Source organism: Polyodon spathula, chromosome 14 (genome assembly GCF_017654505.1).
Source record: "Polyodon spathula isolate WHYD16114869_AA chromosome 14, ASM1765450v1, whole genome shotgun sequence".
NCBI classification, from domain to species: domain Eukaryota; kingdom Metazoa; phylum Chordata; class Actinopteri; order Acipenseriformes; family Polyodontidae; genus Polyodon; species Polyodon spathula.
The window spans coordinates 26,983,951-27,002,301 of NC_054547.1; positions in this window are offsets into that span (position 1 = coordinate 26,983,951).

Below are 18,351 nucleotides of genomic sequence, written 5' to 3' on the forward strand. Positions count from 1 at the left end.
AGTTTGATAGTGGAGCAGGTCTATATTTAAAGTATGGGTGGTTGTAACAGGGATTCGTTGCGTGTGTGGAACGTCACTGAATAATCCTGAATAAGACACAGAGCAGTGGGTGTTGATACGTCGCAGAGGTGCACATATTTAATTACAACATAGGTGCCGCCTCTAGGGTACCACCAATAGTAGCCCTAGTGACAGATTTAATAAAGAAAACAAAACAAAGCTAAAAATGAAAGTTTGCAAGGCGAGCGCTAGTCCCACTAAAAGGAACATCCTGCTCCAGGAACCTACTCCATTACGCAAACCATCTCTACTGCTTGGGACTAGCATTCCCTGAACTGACTTACTTCTGGGCTTCCAGAGTCCCAGCATCCTCAAGGCAACTCCTGCTTCTTCAAACGATGGAATGCCTTCACGAGCACCATCTTGGAGTGGAAGGGTTTCGTGTAGAAGTGCTCTCCTTGGAGCGGACTCTCTCCTTCTCGATGTCAACAAGCGCAAGCTTTCGTTCAGCAAAATAAATTTATTTTCGCCATATTGTCACTTAAATAAGACTGCACTGTTACAAAGGAAGCTTAAGGAGACTGATTTGGGTCATGGCCATTTTGAACTGCTTGCACAGAGAAGATCCACAAATGGTCTCCATGACAAGACAGGGCATAATTTGTGGTCTGTGTTTATGTAACAAGCAATGTTGTGTGATGCTCTACCGTTAATGATTCTGACCCCTGTCACTGAGAATAGGTTAAAAGCTCAAAAAACATGAATAAAGACTAGCCTGGTTCTTTTGTATTGAGGTTAAGTAGTGGTCACTGGTTCATTCCCAGCCTCTGCCCTGTTACAATATTTAAAACCTGCCTAGTCAAAAAAACAAAAACAAAAACATATATATTGTAGTCATTGCCACTACCATATATTAAATGCTCTTTTTGAAATGTCAACAGAATCTGAATTCTGTAATTACCAATAATACTTGTTAATGACATTTCATAACAGGCCATGTTGTTCAAACAGGAGTCAGTGATCATGTGCTTCACTGCTGATCTTTTTAGCCATATACCACTAGAGGGGGTTGCACATATATACTATATATATATATATATATATATATATATATATATATATATATATATATATATATATATATATATATATATATATATACTGTTCTGTTGCTGCCACAATAAAAACTCTCATTTGTATTAAGAAAGTATTTAATATCTCTCATATTCAATAACAGTCATATTTGAGGAGTTGTACTGAGACAGTATATAGTATTTCTCTCACTCTGTGTGGCAAAGTATTGAGTGAATACAAGTGAGTGCAGTGCAGAAAGGATGATTAATCAGACAATTTGTTTCAGGTGCAAGGGTGTTTTATTGAATAATGACAATGTCCAGAGCCCTAGGGTAAACACCTGTACATAACAAATGTTGGCGTGATACAGCAGCGTGTATCACTCGTAATTGTAATCCCCGGGTTTGACCCGCAACCAAAAGTCCAAGTTTTACACACACCCACACTAAACACAAAACACAAGGCAGTGAGTGATATTAGGTGCTAGTGGTGTAATTACAGTTCTCCGTGAAATGCAGGGGTGAAAGCGATGTCCAGGTTGATGCTTGATTGAGACAAACAACAGCTACAGCCGACACTAACAAACACAAAACAAACACTCATGGTTTTCAGCACAATGCAGTTTTCCTTCAGGTCAAAGCCAACCATTTATAAAGGAACAGATTACTTTACTACGCCCCTATTTTATACCCTCCCCCATGACCCCTTGGTTAACGAGCGCATTTGCTTCTCCAATCCGCGGATGCCACGCCATTTCCCATCCATGTCATTGAGTTTGGGTACTGTAGCTCCGCCCCTTTTCTAGCCGGCTGACTTCCACCTACCCACTGGAATAAATTTGTCATACTTGCAGAGATATTTTGAGGAAATATTTGATATATTTACAAACTTGCATTGGGGTCTTTTATTTTACTTGCAAGTCTCATGGATTGTTTTTTTTTTTTCATGCCCCCCACATAGCTATAGGATTTGTGCACTGAAAAGTACAAACACATTTCCAACTCTGTCAATAGCAGAACCTTAAATTGGCTAACAACTAAACATTGAGCTGCAGAAACTAATTATGCAAACTAAATGAACAGAGTCTCTGCGAGGATAATGACATCGCTTTGGCTAATAGAGGATCTATTGAATTAAAATGCAATAATAAATGCCAGTAAAATAAATGCACATGGTGTTGATTTGTCAACATGGCTTATTAACTAATTTGTAAGATTTACATAAAACATGGACATTCCGTCAGGTTTAATAGGGGCAGTCACTACATAATTGATGGGAACTTTTCATGTGTACTCTATTGCTTTCAATTATCTCACTATTAGCTGATATATGTAGGCTGGGGTCATCATAATGTGATAAAGAAATAGTTTTGGTTCTCTAAAGATATGATAAATTTGATTTTTTAGGCTTTAGGAATTAGAAAGTTGGATGTTAACATTATTAATACAGAATATAGTATGCATATAACACAAACAAGGTGCTGACTGACATATAGAAGGTGTTTTTTAATTTAAAATGTTGATAAAATGTGTGAAAACATTATTAAAAATTACTTTGGCAGTTCTCGCAGCCTGTTAGGTTTGAATAATATAGAAAAAATAAATGTAATAAATATGTAGGCTGGATACATTGGGGTATATTTAAAAAGAGTTCACTCCATTATGTATGTAATTTATTTCTGTTTTGTTTAAAGTTCTTATGATATTATGAATATTAATTTATATTTTGTTTGGCTCTTTTGAAGTTTGGGTTTACCCTGAATAATGTGTTTATATAATATATATATATATATATATATATAATATTATATATATTATATCTATATATATATACATATATATAAACCCCTAACTTAAAATTATTTTACAGACAGTTAAAATATAAATATTGTATTGGGCCAACTTTTTGCTTTTAAGCTACCTATGTTGTTAAGAATCATTTGTGTACTTTTGTATAAATTAATTTTGACAAATGTATAACAGTAATTGGTTGATTTGTTATATGTGATTTATAATACAGTGCCTAGTTTAAAAATGTAACAGTAATGTTCACAAAAAAAACAGTGCAGAAACTTAGCAGATCTAACCCATTGTGTTACAGCGAGGCTAGATGACGAGAATAAAATTTTGACTTTCTAATTATTCCTTTCCAACACGGAAGGAACAGTTCTCACTTCTCTCCCTGAGATCTACAGTATGTTTCCTAAAGTGATGGCATGTAATAAAGCTACACCTTTTATTATCCGTAAACTGCTGGCTAGTTTTTACTCTCTTGCTTTGCGATCATAATCTGTGAGAAACTGGCAGTACAAGAGGTCAAACAACCTCTTTTCTTTCCAAGAGGCAGGGGACAGCAGAACAGTCAAACTGTGACACAGCTTCTCATTGTGTTTCACCAGATTCACACAGAACTGTGTTTTCTGCTCAAGTTTGAAAGCAGGATATCATTGCTCTGTATCATAGCGATTAGTCCAGACAACTTCCCAAATCTGGAGCTGTTAATTCCCTGTAATTTTTGGCTTGTAGAACAAAATTGAAAGGTCTGAAGCAAAATGAAGCAGCTTAGTGACTCTCGCCACCAAGCACATTATTGTTGGGGTGGATTATCCTGCCCTACCATCATCCAGGTGAAGCCAGTCGCGCTTTGAAATGTAAAGGTCAGGGGTCAATGAAAAGCCTCTCTTCGTTGGCTAGTCCTTAAACATATTCATCTCTTTCAAAGCCAGTCACTCATGTGTTAATGTCTCTATTGTCTGAGGCAATGCTTAATGGCAAACAGCTTGGTGTTCACACTTAAGGAAAAGAAAGGGGGGGGGGGGGGGGAGGGTAGTCATTCTGAACTTGCTTGCAATGCCTTTATTATATCAAAACCTGTCAGTGTCCAGTGTGCTGGAGGTGGCCAGAATGGGTCTTTTTACCCACTAAAAAGATCCTTTAGTGCCTCCAGACTAGCGAGTATGAAAGCAGGCAGGCTAATTCATCATGTCCCAAGCCAAACGACAGAAGGTGAAAGGGAGTGTGGGAAAGCAGTGTGTACAATACCTCCAGCTCGTTTACTGCGCTGCTGTGAAGGCATCCTTGAACCATCTTTCTGTCCCGTGGAGATATTTATTGAGTTTGCTCAAATTAGTGTCACTGGGAGAAAGGGTCCTTCATTGTAGAAATTCTTTAGCAAACCATTTTTAAATGGTTTTGAACTGGCATTGCAAAGTCTCCTTATGGCAGAGAATACAAATTTTTTGAGCTGCATTTACTATTAGGGATTCATTATGTTTACATTGTGCACACCAGAAGAAGATGTACACTTGTTTTTAATAGATTTTTCCATTACCCTCAGGAACATTTTGTTTAAAGGTCATTTGTCAGTTTAGGCTTTTAGTGATAAAAACAATTGATGCTGATAAGACATCGAGTAAGTACTTTAACCTTATTTCCCACTTTTAATTTTTTGTAAACACGTTAGTTATCATCTTTATTGCAGTGTGTTATATTCAGGCATTTTATGTTACAGTTTTAATGGTATTGATTGTAAATTGTTAAAGAATAAAACAAAGTAATTGTGCAATGTACTGTGGCACCTGAGGATGAGTAGTGGATGAATGCATTAAAGTTTGGCACTAGACTGTTACTGAGTGGGAGATTCTAGCTACAAATACAGAACCCCCCCTCCTCAATAACTTCGCATTGGTTCTGGTGCCTGCGGGTTACAGAGACAAAGTTGACAAGGGGTTGACTCATCTCATCGTGACACAACGGCCCCTACTGGCTAGACGACTGGTAAGCAGAAGAAACTATACATATTTGTTTTAACCTTGCCTTAAAGAGGCTCATGGACTAACAGGTTTGGAGAAATGAAACAATTTACTTTAGAGTGATCATTGATTTTTTGTAGAACATAGAGTTCTCTGAGGATAATGTCTGCAAGGCAGTCATGTAGTCGTAGCAAAAGCTAGTGTTCAATTCTTTGGCAAATCAACATCCAGAGGAGAGGGTGGGGCTGATGATGTGCAGCTGTGATTAGTTGTTTTGATAAATCTAGCTGCTGCATCCTGATGCTTGATATGAATGTTCTGTGTGTACAGGAGGACATGCAGTTTCTTTAGCACTAGAGGTTTTAATTCAATCAATCAATTAATCGGAGCATGTGAATAGTTAGGATAGTAATTATAGCAGTAGTCTAGCATTCAAGAAAATAAGAATGTTTTCACTAAAACTCCATAATTCCATATAAATTATCTTGGAGTCACAGGGTTGAATGGCAGTCAGTCAGATTAGATCAGAGAACACCTGATCATTAAGCCATCTTCAAAAATCAACAACAAAGACTGTTATTCTGTGCAGGTAGTCTGGGGGGGGGGGGGGGGGGGGGGGGGGGGGGGGGGGGGGGGGGGGGGGGGGGGGGTGCTGAATATCTGTTTCAACTAAAACGTAAAGGTACAATGGTTTGAATGGAGCCAAAGGGTCTTTATTTCAAATCACTAATATCAGTCCAGGTGGCAGAAGGACAGTATCTCCAGGCAACATATAAACAATGGCATGTCACAGATTTGGTATATTTCACTGACACTAGATCTCTTTTCTTTAATTGTTGCTATGGGATCTCTCTCATCCATCTGCTGGAAGGACCTCCATTTTCTTCTCAGTTGATAAATAGCATCCCCACTACATGCAACATTCTGTGTCCATTGGATGCAGGATTTTAACCTTTGACGGTCATTCCCTAAGGAAAGTTTGTTATCGGACAATCTTTCAACACACCAGACCCAGAATTAAATTAAAATGTGTGAGTTTGTTTAAAAAAAGGAATAATAATAATACTTCCCCTGCCATAGTGCCCTTTTGAAAGAAGAAACACACTGAAAGGTTAGAAGCTAAAATGGTTAAACCTTTGTACAATTGTATATTTATGAAGTGTTGTGCTTTTTCAGTTTAATTTCAAAGCACACTGAGCCACTAGGGACGCACCAGCTGCATTAGTGAGGTATGACCTTGCAATTTTCTAATTGAGTTGCGTTCACAAATAAAAGGTCAAATAGGGTCATAATTAAAGCCCCTTGATTTGGGAGAACCTGCTGTTTGTTTTAGATTAAGTGGCAAGAGGCTTAAAACTTGACCTGCCCCAAACAAGGTTTTTGACATGTTTGGAAACACTGCTTTTGAATGTGTCATTAGGTCTCAGTAGGGTTGTCTTCTACCTCCTAGTGGGTGGGAAGTCAACCAAACCTTGGGTTAACCAACTATCAGTTGGCCCAACATTCCCAAGCCTTTAAGATATTCTCAGTTGGTTGAATAACTGTTGTGCATGTTTCAGATAAGAAGGTGGGGGGACTCAATCTTTTCAACCTAGCGTTAATGATTTGGAGCAACCCAAGATATCCTGGCTTTGAATTCCATGTGTTGAAGTTTCTCCAGGTTCAAATGTGATAACGCTCCTTACTGTCTTGTGTTCATAAAAGCTGTGAGCATGCTTGGCAATAAAACATAATGATTGTATGTTGTTTGGAAGATGCACAAAGAACAAAGCAATAGCAAGGCTATCTGGTCTCTTTATAACACCATGTCCTGTATGGCCACCTGTGGAGGGCTAATGTAACAAGTGAGTAAACAAATGCAGACTTCATTAAAAAAAAGGATTTCTATGGAAATCTGCAAGGTACCAATTCCTCAATGATTACTGCTCCTAATTCCTTTTCAGAAGTTGAAGTAGGAAATAGTGGTATTCCAGAATGGCCCTGTGTGTTACAGGGGATGTGTTAAGTGTGTGTGTGTAGTCACTGGAAAATACTGACACAGACAAAGCATTGGTGTTGATATGTCGCCCAGTTAGTGTGTCACATCTAATACAGAAACAAAAACAAAACAAAGCTAAAAATAAAAGTTTGCCACACAAAATGACGAGCGCTAGTACCACTAAAAGGAACGTCCCACTCCAGGAACCTACTACTTTACAGTAACCCTTTGTATACTGTTTTGAGATCCACATCCCCTAAGCTGACCTACTTCTGTTCTGTTGCTCCTGAAGTCCCGGCCTCCCAGCGACTCCGGGCCATTCCAATGGTCCTGGCTGGGCAAGCGCCTTCACAGGCACCATCTTGCATTTAAAGGTTCCGTGGTAGTAGTTCCTGCAGAGCGGATGCTCCCCTCCTTGATGTAAATAAACTTTACCTCTCCCTGCGCCCGTCTGTGTGTCAATTGGCATTGCAGTTGCCCCGAGCTGTGGCGCAGTATCCACGGGGTATGCCCCAATCCAGACCTCCTGATCCACACAGGTCTGGGCAAGCCTACCACTCAGCCATTTGCTTAGCAAACGCAGATGATTTCTCCAAGGTACACATACTTGCACAGGAACCTCCCTGTCACAGGCCCATATAATTATACCTTTTGAGACCGTCCCCTTATAAAAGTGGTAAATGGTAAAGCACTGACAAGCACAGTAAATCAGAACGAGGTATGACAAAATATATTATGGTAAATTTGGTCAACTGTAGGAAAAGCATGGCAAAACTATAAAATCACAGTACTAATTTATGAGTTAAAAATGCTTTGGGCTTTCATTTGTTTCAATGCATTTGACCTGTACGCATGTACATCGAGTCATATACAGCACTGCATTTTATCTCACAAAAACTGTATGTCTCCCACTACCATATAATTAATTATTGAGTAGAACAGGATGTTTGTTGAATGATGTAACCTGGATACCTAATCGTGATCATTTAATTTGTGTTATTGTTAGGTCTACAGTGCTAACATAGGTAATGCAATCAATGGGCAACATTATGTGTTTATCTATCAAATACCCCCAGTCTCTGTCTGCACTGGATTTGATTTGTCTGGATAGTATTTGAGGGAGACTCACACTGGCGCTCGGTTCTGTATTTCTGTGCCTTATTATTTAACATTGTGATTTGTGTTATTTAACATTATCTTTCTGACCAGATAATATCATCATTTCCATCTGTAGACATTTGAAAGGATGTTGGGATTTCCATTACTTTATGTCTTTGGTAGGGATTCAGTCAGGGAAACTTCTGTTAAAGTGCATGTAGCTTCTATTGACATGGAAAAAACAAGAAACAATCCCCTTAGCTTGATTCAATAAAAATTGTATAAAGTGGTCTAAGGTCAGGTGTAGTGTGAAAACAGTTTTAGTTACTGCTTATTATTATGTAAAAATCATTGGTACTGTACAGTACTTGTTGAAATTGTTTTGCTCAGTTTCTATACTGGCACTGAGATTTAGCATCCAGAAATTTTGCACACTATACTGGCTCCCTCAGCAAAAATAGCTCCTCCTATGATTCAGTTGTATATTCTGTATCTAGGACTGTATGATCCATTGCGGTTACCTTTACCAGTGCATGAGCCACATAATGACAATGCAATGATCATGTACTAAGGGCAGTGGTACTGTTGCACAAGGGAAGCTACAATAGTATGAGTCATTAGTGGTAACATTTTCTGTTGGTAAACCAAAACTAGTAATTACATGCTAGTAATTAATTACTGGACCACACCAGTGTGCTACAATATCATACTTTTCAATATATGTTTGCTGATTGCACTGCTGAGGGTTAGGGGAATACACTGTATTATTTATAATGACACCCCATTTTAAACACTTGTGCAAGAGTACTGCTATCTAATTTTAGAGGGAAAGCTTGTTGTTTGAATATGGTTCTACTCAGCCGTGTGTTCAAGTGTAAAGTCCATTTTCTGACAATAAGGTTGCTGAATACGATTTCCTACAGCTACTGTATGGATGAAATGAATATGTACTGTAATTATATACAGTACAGAATATCTCCTTTGTTAAAAGGAATGTCCTTTTTTTTTTTACACCTTGATGTTACAATATGAACAGGCTGAAACAAGGCAGGAGGACATATCAAAATGACTGGTGTAAATTATTTCTCTAGATGTGTGAATTACATGTCCACAAGCACCCATTCATAACCTTGAACAATCAAACATGCTATGTTCCATTAAAGCTCTACGTGTATCTACACCTTCTCAATCAATAAATGCACTGGTGTAAAAAATAATTACATTCTATGCCTCTGTCGTTAATGCAGCTTAATAATTTGTTTAGCAGAGTGGATGTCCATTAAGATTGTGGTTCCTAGGTCTGAGGTCTGAAATCTTGGCTTAAAGATATTGAGTAAGACGTGTAAGAAAATGGCGTTCAAAACAAGGCAATATTCAATATATTAAAGCAAATTGTTAAACTTTAACATGTGGTGGAACTGTGATTTCATATTGTTTCATAAATTACAGAAATGGAATCATAATCATATATATATATATATATAGTATATAGATTTAGAGATATATAGATATATATATTATATATAGATATATAATATATATGTATATATATAGTAAATTACATTTTTATACAGAAAATATTCAGTAATACATTTCAAATGTGCAGTGATGATTTTTATATGTGCAATAAGTAGCCAGAATACTGTTCTGATTGGCCAAAGATGGAAACTGTGGGTTATGATTGGTCAATTATAGCACATAACTAAAAGGTAGATTTTGAAAGTTTTGTATCATATAATTAATATTGCACCGCAATCTAATACGTTTAAAAAATATGCTCAAAATGTTTTAAGGTAAAACTTTAAGAAATATAGGGGGGTAATTCAATCAACTGATACTGCATTGTTTTATGACCAGCTTTGTTTCACTGTTTCATTCTTGTCACAGAAAAACATGCTAACGAAGCAACAGCTCTGATCAGGAGGATTGATAGCAGGCCTGTCATAGCTTCCAATTCTCCACTAATTACTGATGCTTAACAAGAAACAATGTCAAACGCAATATCAGAATGTGATTCACTCCAGAAAACACACTTAATATAACTGCAGAGTTACACAAGTTCCTGTAAAACAATATGAACAGGTTCATTGTTTAAATCTACAGTACTGGAAAGTCAATCCAGGGCTGCTCTGTTTGCCCAAATAAGCCAATGTTATGGCAGATGTTTCTACATTTTCTTTTTTGAAGCCCATGTTGAATCAATTCAGCACACAATTATTATTTGAAACGTAATTGTGTAGTGTAAACCTGAAGTTTATTTCTATCAATGTGGTACACTCAGAACGTTACAGCAGGTAGTGCTATTAACCAATGCCAGGGTAGTTGAAGCCAGATTTAAAAAGTAAAGAATGTTCATGATACAAATAGTAAGAAACCACTATAGGTGCAACAATCCAGGTATTTTATTTGAACTGTCAGTGCAAGTGTTATTTTCTTTTGAGAAAACTTAGGTGAAAACTTGAAGACATTTAAAAGCAACAGACTTAGTTCCCTCAAATATAGTTCTGGTTTCTGTTTGAAATTAAAATACAATGATGGTAATGGTATGGTGAATCCTGGAAACAATTTTTGCTGCAGTAAATGGATTTATGAGGACATGAAATTATTTCTAATGGCAATTAAATGAGTCCCGAATGAGTGATACAGTGAGGTCCACAAATAAAGGGATTCAGACCAATCGGAAGACCCCACACTGCAGGCCAGGAATACAGCCCTGCAGCCAAAGTAAATTACAAGACCCCCTGCTGGTTTGCAGTGCTTGGGGTGGGACATTAATAGACTCAAGACCACTTTCTTACAAATGTCTTATCCCTGAATAGTTTACTGTCAACATCTTAACGAGCGAACCATCTACCAAGAGCAGTTGTTATCTATTTTAAAAAACAAATTAAAAAAAACTGGATGGGACTCTGTGGCAAAGTGATAAGTAGTGCACAGGTGTTCAGGTGACGCAGTGCTCAATACAACGACAAACAACAATGTACAAAGTAAGGTGAAATTATGTTGTTTATTTATAATCCAAATGTCACTTGACAACAGCAATAATAAAGGAGCACTGGCAATACACAACGATGTGTATTGCTCAGTAAAATAACCACAGGGTTCAGTCCCAAAATAATAAACACTGTATATATAAGACACACACAGAACACAAACATGATCAAAGTCCAGAGTGAGTACTCAAGTCAAGTGGTGTAATACAATTTATTAGTGAATTGAAGTCCGGGTTGGATGCTGGCCTTAAGCGACAGCTCCCAGATTGTGTTAGCTGTCTATCACAAACAAACAAAACACAATAACACTTACGCTTATTAATTACATCCATTTTCCCACAGGTCCTTTAAGTAACCAACCAAAGCAACAGCTTGCTGGGCCACATCCCCTAAATACTCTCCGTCACGTCCTTTTTCGGTTGCGCGGCCAATAACGTATCCTCCAATCTGTGACTGACACATCACCTACAGCATTAAGGCGATGACTTCTGGTATAATGCCCCCCCCCCCCTTCCTGGATGGCCGGCTCCTGACTGACCCTGGAATGAACTGCCAAACCATCTATTAAGGGGGCACACTGCTGATTATATTGTGCACTTACAGGCCGAAAGGGAGATTGTTGGCTATGATTCATTCGCTCTTTGTCACAGACCCGCTGATATTGCCCACTGAGACCCCTTGTTTACTAAATATCGTAATATTCCTGAAGACATAAAATCCATTATTAAAAATTAAGCAAAATGTTGTAATAAGCAAGAGGTCCCACAAATGCTGTGTGGCACTCTTAAAGTTATCCATTTACCAGTAATGCACCAAGACTGAGTAGAATATTCTTCACTTTTCAAAAAGGGGAGTCTGCAATGGTAAGTAACAAGACAGGTATAGGAGTCAGTGTTGTACCAGGACACTATATTTATAGTAGGGGGATATAATCTACTGTACTGCTTGGCGCACAAGAGAAAATTTGATTTTGTGCAATAAAACAACAAGGCTTATATTATTTTAACCTGATAATGAATTATAGTGATGTACTATTGCAGGGCATCAGATGAAAAACATAATTATTACTTTATTGTTTTCAACTGTGTATGTTGAGGTTCTATTTGATATGACTACAGGAATAGCAACAGTTAAGAAGAAACAAGCATCTCAACAAGAAGCATAGACCTCAAAACAAGCTTTGGAGTTTTCTATTGTTATTATATTGTTTTGTTTGAGAAGGAGGTCACCTTGTCTTCCAAGGGGATTTCTTACATCCGTGAGAAACATATCAAAGAAAAGCAAGTCAAGCGGTAAAGCTCTTTATCCAAAATGATCATTTCTGGATCGGCTGGTTCTTTTATCTGCTGTGAAGCGTATAATCTCAGCATGAGAGCTTCAAGTGCAAATTAAACTGCTTATTGATTATCGATATATCCTGTAGGAAGGCTCTCCCTGCTTGTCACGCACAGAAGAGTACTACAGATCAGTCTTTGTCACTTCAGCCTTATCCATCTTCCGCCTCTCAATCAGCACTTTCAGCACTAGGGAGGGAAGTGATTTCATGTGAACCTTAAGTGTTAACTAGCTTGGCAGTTCTTGTTGCATGCCACCCTGTTGGGCACTACATCAGTTCAGGGTTTCTAATGAATTGAGCTGTCTTAGACCCTTGAACAGTTGCTAGACAATTAATGGCATGTACATGCTTTTTAGCACAGTACTTAAAACACTTCAGAACACCCCCTGACTTTAATAACATCCACACTCCTTACAATGGCTGTCCCCTGTGTGCTACATAGTCTTACAATTGTTTTTTTTCTTTTTTTTTTTAACTCAGTTTTTTTTTTTTATATATATATACAGGAATGGAACTGGAATTAAATTAACCAGTAACCAAGGGGACTTAACATTTGTAACAACTTAAGATCTGTAGCTCCTTATCCAGTGAGGAAGTGCATATCATACCAGGCCTAAAGAGGTGTCAAACCGCTACAAAGATGAGACCTATGATGTACTGTTTAACCTAAAATTGATGGAGTTTATTTTTTTGTTTGTTTTGTTTTGTTTTGTTTCTTTGGGGTGGGTGGGAGTTATTTGTTTTTGTTAAACAAAAAAAGGAAAATCTATCTATTCTGAGGGGAAATTATAACAAAATGTTATCGTTCTTTTGTCCTGTAGTGATTTAGGATTTAGAGATCCAAAGGTCTATAGCTAAGGAAAAAATAAAGGTCTGAATACAAACCCCTAAGCAGACAAGGCACAACACAGGCACGGAGATGGTTTGGGCACTAACAAAAAAAGTAGCGAGCTTCCACTATAAGTGGAATTATGCAATAGTGTGCTGCATTGCTACATCACTGAATAATGTCACAGAATAAGACCAAACACAAAGTCGTTTTGTATTCATGGGAGAAGTGGCAAAAAAAAAAAAAAAAAAAAAAAAAAAACAAACAAACAATGACAGGTGATTCTGTGCAGATACTTCCGAATGGGGAACACCAAGAGTTCAAGCTCAACACCAGGACAGCAGTTAAGGCAATTCTAGTGAGAAACTCAATACTTAGACAGCTTAAACATGTTCCAGTAAAGTGTTGTATGTAACAACTTGGAATTCATTGTCAGTTTATGGACACACCAACAGTGAAGGACAATACTACAATTCCGGGTGTATATGTGGTTTTCAGACTGTCACAAGCATATGCTGGAGCAACTACACCTGAAACTGGCTTCTAGACATGAAACAAGATTTCCTTGCCAGTTCCCCATTGTTGTTCAAGACTGCAGGGAAACTAGAAGAGTCACATAAGATTGAGCTCGAACCAGGGGTCATCCTGAGAGAAGGTTACTGGGACGAATGAAAGATTGCGCGTGAAATCCAAAGTGATAGACTGCAGAGTGGTGGGAAGAGCAGGAATCGTGGTGGTGCTGAAGATAAGAGTTTGCATTGACTTTGCAAGTGGTGCCCATAGAAAACAACACCAGTAGAAAACGAGACTGCTCCTTTTCAATGGCAAGTTAAAACTGATGTCCATACAATAAACTTAAGTTACATTATTGACCTAAAATCAGGTACATCCCATCATGAGCGGATGAACAATTTTAAAAACTGTTACAGGATTCCTACAGGTAATAAGTCTTTTTTCAGCTATATGAAAAGATTTTGGATTTTGACTGATGAGAAATGAGTCTGAATATTCCTACGTAATGAAGTTTAAGGAACTGCCATTGTATTTTGCACCTGTGTGACCAGACGACGGTGTTTGGAAGCACAAAAAGGCCATTTTGTGCAGAATGATGAAAGTTCATACATTAGCACACTACCTTCTTTTTCTAAAAAATAACTTATTTATGCAGAACTTACAAGTGTTATGCATGTATGGTATACACTTACATTTGGATCAAAGTTGATCAATTCTTTTTTGTTGAAACGTTTCTCTGCCGTAGCATTGTTTTATTATTACTGAAGAAATAGGGATTTGTACTTGTTTTATATGTGTGTTTCAATAACCAGCCCATACAAGCATCAGCCAAATATTGTTTTTTATTAGATTAAGGAAGGGAGAGACAAAGAAACACAGTATAATAATGTTCTCTTTTCCTCGTCTGTTATCATCAATTTTTCATAGTTAACTTAACCATTTTATTAACAATAACACAATTCAAAGAGAATGCTCACTAAATTAGTATTTACATTGTCTCTTTGTTTAGAATGTATCAGGTCTTCTTTACTGTTAATGACTACATGATCATTTCATTTATATTTTCTGCAAGAAAAAATTACGTATTACGTAATAGACAAGGTAAAGCTACCTTGAAATAACATCATTATAAACCCTTAAGATCTCACTAAAAGTGTGCCATACTACAGGAAGCTGGGTATACTTGTCAGCTGGCTTACTGAAATACTTTCTCATAATGAGCTATTCACTGGAATTGAGTAAGATAAATTGCCAATGCAAAAATAGGACTTTTTTTTTCCATTTGAGCTCATTGTTGTTACTCTCAACAAACCTTACCAATGTGTGTCATTTTCCAAAACAACGGCATTTGTTACACATTTGTATGAAATATATAATGGCTACAACCTTTTTTATTTTTATATTAAAATTAGAATAACCAAGTACAGCACCTCACAATCAACATTCCACAATTGCCTCAGTACTGGCCCCTGGAGGACAAAGGCCAGCCCTGCAGTTATACACTAAGACCCAAATTATCAAGGGGAAAAAGCGACCGCAAAAATCCATGTAATGTGCGTGTTCAGTACGGCCTCACTCAAGAAATATTTTATAAGACTAATTAGGAGAAGCAGGCAATTCCGCAATCAACCAATTTAAATATCCCTCACCGCAAGTAGCGGTGGAGAATTACACACCTCTCACAATAAACATCAGGTTTGGATCAACCCTGCATGTGTAGGCTACACATTCCAAAAGAAAATAAATGGCACACAAAGACCTCAGCCTGGTACTAGCCATGGTGATGAGGATGCTCAGAAGAGAAAACTGAAATTTACCAGTATGGAATTGGAGATTTTGGTACAAGCAGTACTTGTAGCACATGACTTGTAACACCAGGGCAAAGGAATAAAATATGGAATGTGCGGTGGCTTCTTAATAAATAAATGTACAACTTCAGAGTTTGTAGTAGATTGCTGATACATTACGATGCATCATAAAGTTACTGTGCTTTGCATTTTCGTTCAACTTCTTAATTCGTATAGAATAATTCCACGCATATAGACATTTCAAACTTCAGAAACAATACGTTTTATTTACAAACATCCATGGCAGTTAAACAGGTGGATAATCCTTCCATTGTTGTACAGCAATATGTTCAGAAGCTGCATACGAACAGTCTTCAGTTTAACTACTACTTGTATCTTCTTAAAGTCTTATCTGTATGGCATATATGGTCGACAAACTGTACTTGCTCTAGCTACAAACTAACTGTGTCATCTGACCATGTGCCCTTTTTTGTTTTATCGTTTTCTTTCCAACTTGAATTTAACAATACTGCCCGAACCAGTATTGTTAAATACCACAATGCCATATTACAAAAGATCCATTCTGAAGGCATTACTGAAATAATGGTGGAGGATGAGCCCCCACTGAATGACTTTTTCTTTCGTGTGCCTCAGAATATCGTTCCATCTTTTCTTAATCTCCTCCACCATTCTTTTAATAATGCCTGCACTCTAAGTAAAGGCTCTCATTAGGACCTTTCTTTGCCACTGTAGGGAGACCTTTTTAGGTGCTTCTAAGAACCTTTTTTACATGGATTCTATACTCTCTATTTGCAGACTTTCTGTTTTGTCATGTAAGCTATGAAACATGTATTGAAAACACTATGTAACACAATTTTTGTTCCTGGGTAGTAAGTGTTATTTCCTAATTGCTTATACCTCAAAAGTATAGAAAATGGCTATTATTCCCCACAAACTTTGCTTTTGTGACCAGGACAGTGATATTTTGAAATTGACCTATTTCCAATGAGAAAACGGGCGAATTTGTGTTTTTTCGTTCACATAAAGTCAGAAAAAAACAACATATGAATCCAAATTAACATGTATTTATACTAAAGTAATACAAAAATGACTACAAAAGATTTAGAAGTGAGTAGTTTTTCGAGATTTACGATTATACTGTAAATCACTTTCACGAATCAGCCCCCAAATGTAGTCTCCCATCATGTTCTCGTTATACTGTTCTTGGTAGCGGCATTCAAAGTCCAGTATATCCTGGTGGAAGCACTCGCCTTGCTCCTCCGAGTACGCTCCCATGTTCTCCTTGAATTTATCAAGATGAGCATCAAGGATATGAACTTTGAGGGACATCCTACAGCCCATTGTGCCGTGGTTCTTCACCAGAGTCTCAACCAGCTCCACATAGTTTTCGGCCTTGTGATTGCCCAGGAAGCCCTGAACCACTGCGAAAAAGCTGTTCCAAGCCGCTTTCTCCTTACTAGTGAGCTTCTTGGGGAATTCATTGCACTCCAGGATTTTCTTTATCTGTGGTCCGACGAAGACACCGGCTTAGACCTTTGCCTCAGACAGCTTAGAAAAGTCTTGAATGTACTTGAAGGCTGCTGACTCCTTATCTAGAGCTCTGACAAATTGTTTCATAAGGCCCAATTTGATGTGCAGTGGTGGCATCAGCACCTTCCGGGGGTCCACCAGTGTCTCCCACTTGACGTTGTTCCTCCCCTCAGAGAACTCGGTCCGCTGTGGCCAGTCCCGCCTGTGGTAGTGCGCCTTGGTGTCCCTGCTGTCCCAAAGGCAAAGATAGCAGGGAAACTTGGTAAAACCGCCTTGGAGACCCATCAGGAATGCCACCATTTTGAAGTCTCCTATGACCTCCCAGCCATACTCATACTTCAAGGCGTCCAGCAAGGTCTTGATGCTGTTGTAATCCTCTTTGAGGTGCACCGAGTGAGCCAGGGGAAGAGACGGGTACTTGTTACCATTATGAAGCAGCACGGCTTTGAGGCTCCTGGATGAGCTGTCAATGAAGAGGCGCCACTCATTCTGGTTACAGGCAATTCCGATTGCCTCAAACAGACTGGTCACATTGTGGCAGAAGCAGAGCCCATCTTGACGGGTGAAGAAGCTGGAAAAATGTTGGTGACGCTTCCTCTGATCTGCGGCTTGCACACTTTCATCCAACAAGTTCCACTGCTTGAGCCTAGACGTCAAAAGCTTAGCATTGGACTCGGTGAGACCAAGATCTCTAATCTAATCAAGTCATTGAGGTCTTTTTAGTTGGGGTAGTATGGGGTTATCTCCTCAGCTCCACCTCTGAAATTGTCATCTGGATCTACAACATCTTCCTCGCTGTCTGACTTGCTGCTCTCTTCTAAAGACGGATGCTCTCTCTCCGGAGGAGTGGGTACGGGGAGCTCATGGCAGTGTGGCACCAAGGCGATGGATGAAGGAAGGTCCGGATACATGATAGCAGGTACATTCTTGCCAGTCCGATGTTTGGAAGGGTCCACCATGCAGAAGTAATAGTTGCTTGAGTGGTCAGTGGGTTCTCGCCAAATTCTTGGGATAGCGAACTTCATGGCTCTCTTTTCCCCTCTGTACCATCCTACAAAAATACATTTATTTCACCCATGACTAATGTGTAAGAGATTCTCGCAATATTTTTCATATATGATATATTTTTTCAATAACATTGAAAATTGTAAAACATTTTAAAATTAAAAACTTTTACAATTTTAAAATTTTTTACAAATTTTATAACATAAAATTCCGAGCAACAATTGTCCATCTTACCTTCCAGAGTTTTTTTGCAGTGCTCGCAGATGAAATGAGGTGCCCAGGGTTTGTCTTGATCCCCGACAGGCATGCCGAAATATGCCTTGTAGGCCTCACACATCTTAGCAGATGCTTCCACGGAGCACTTTTTCGCTCTTGTCTTGATAAATTGGCCGCAGACATAGTAAAATGTGTCTGCCGGATGCTTGCAGCCTCTTGA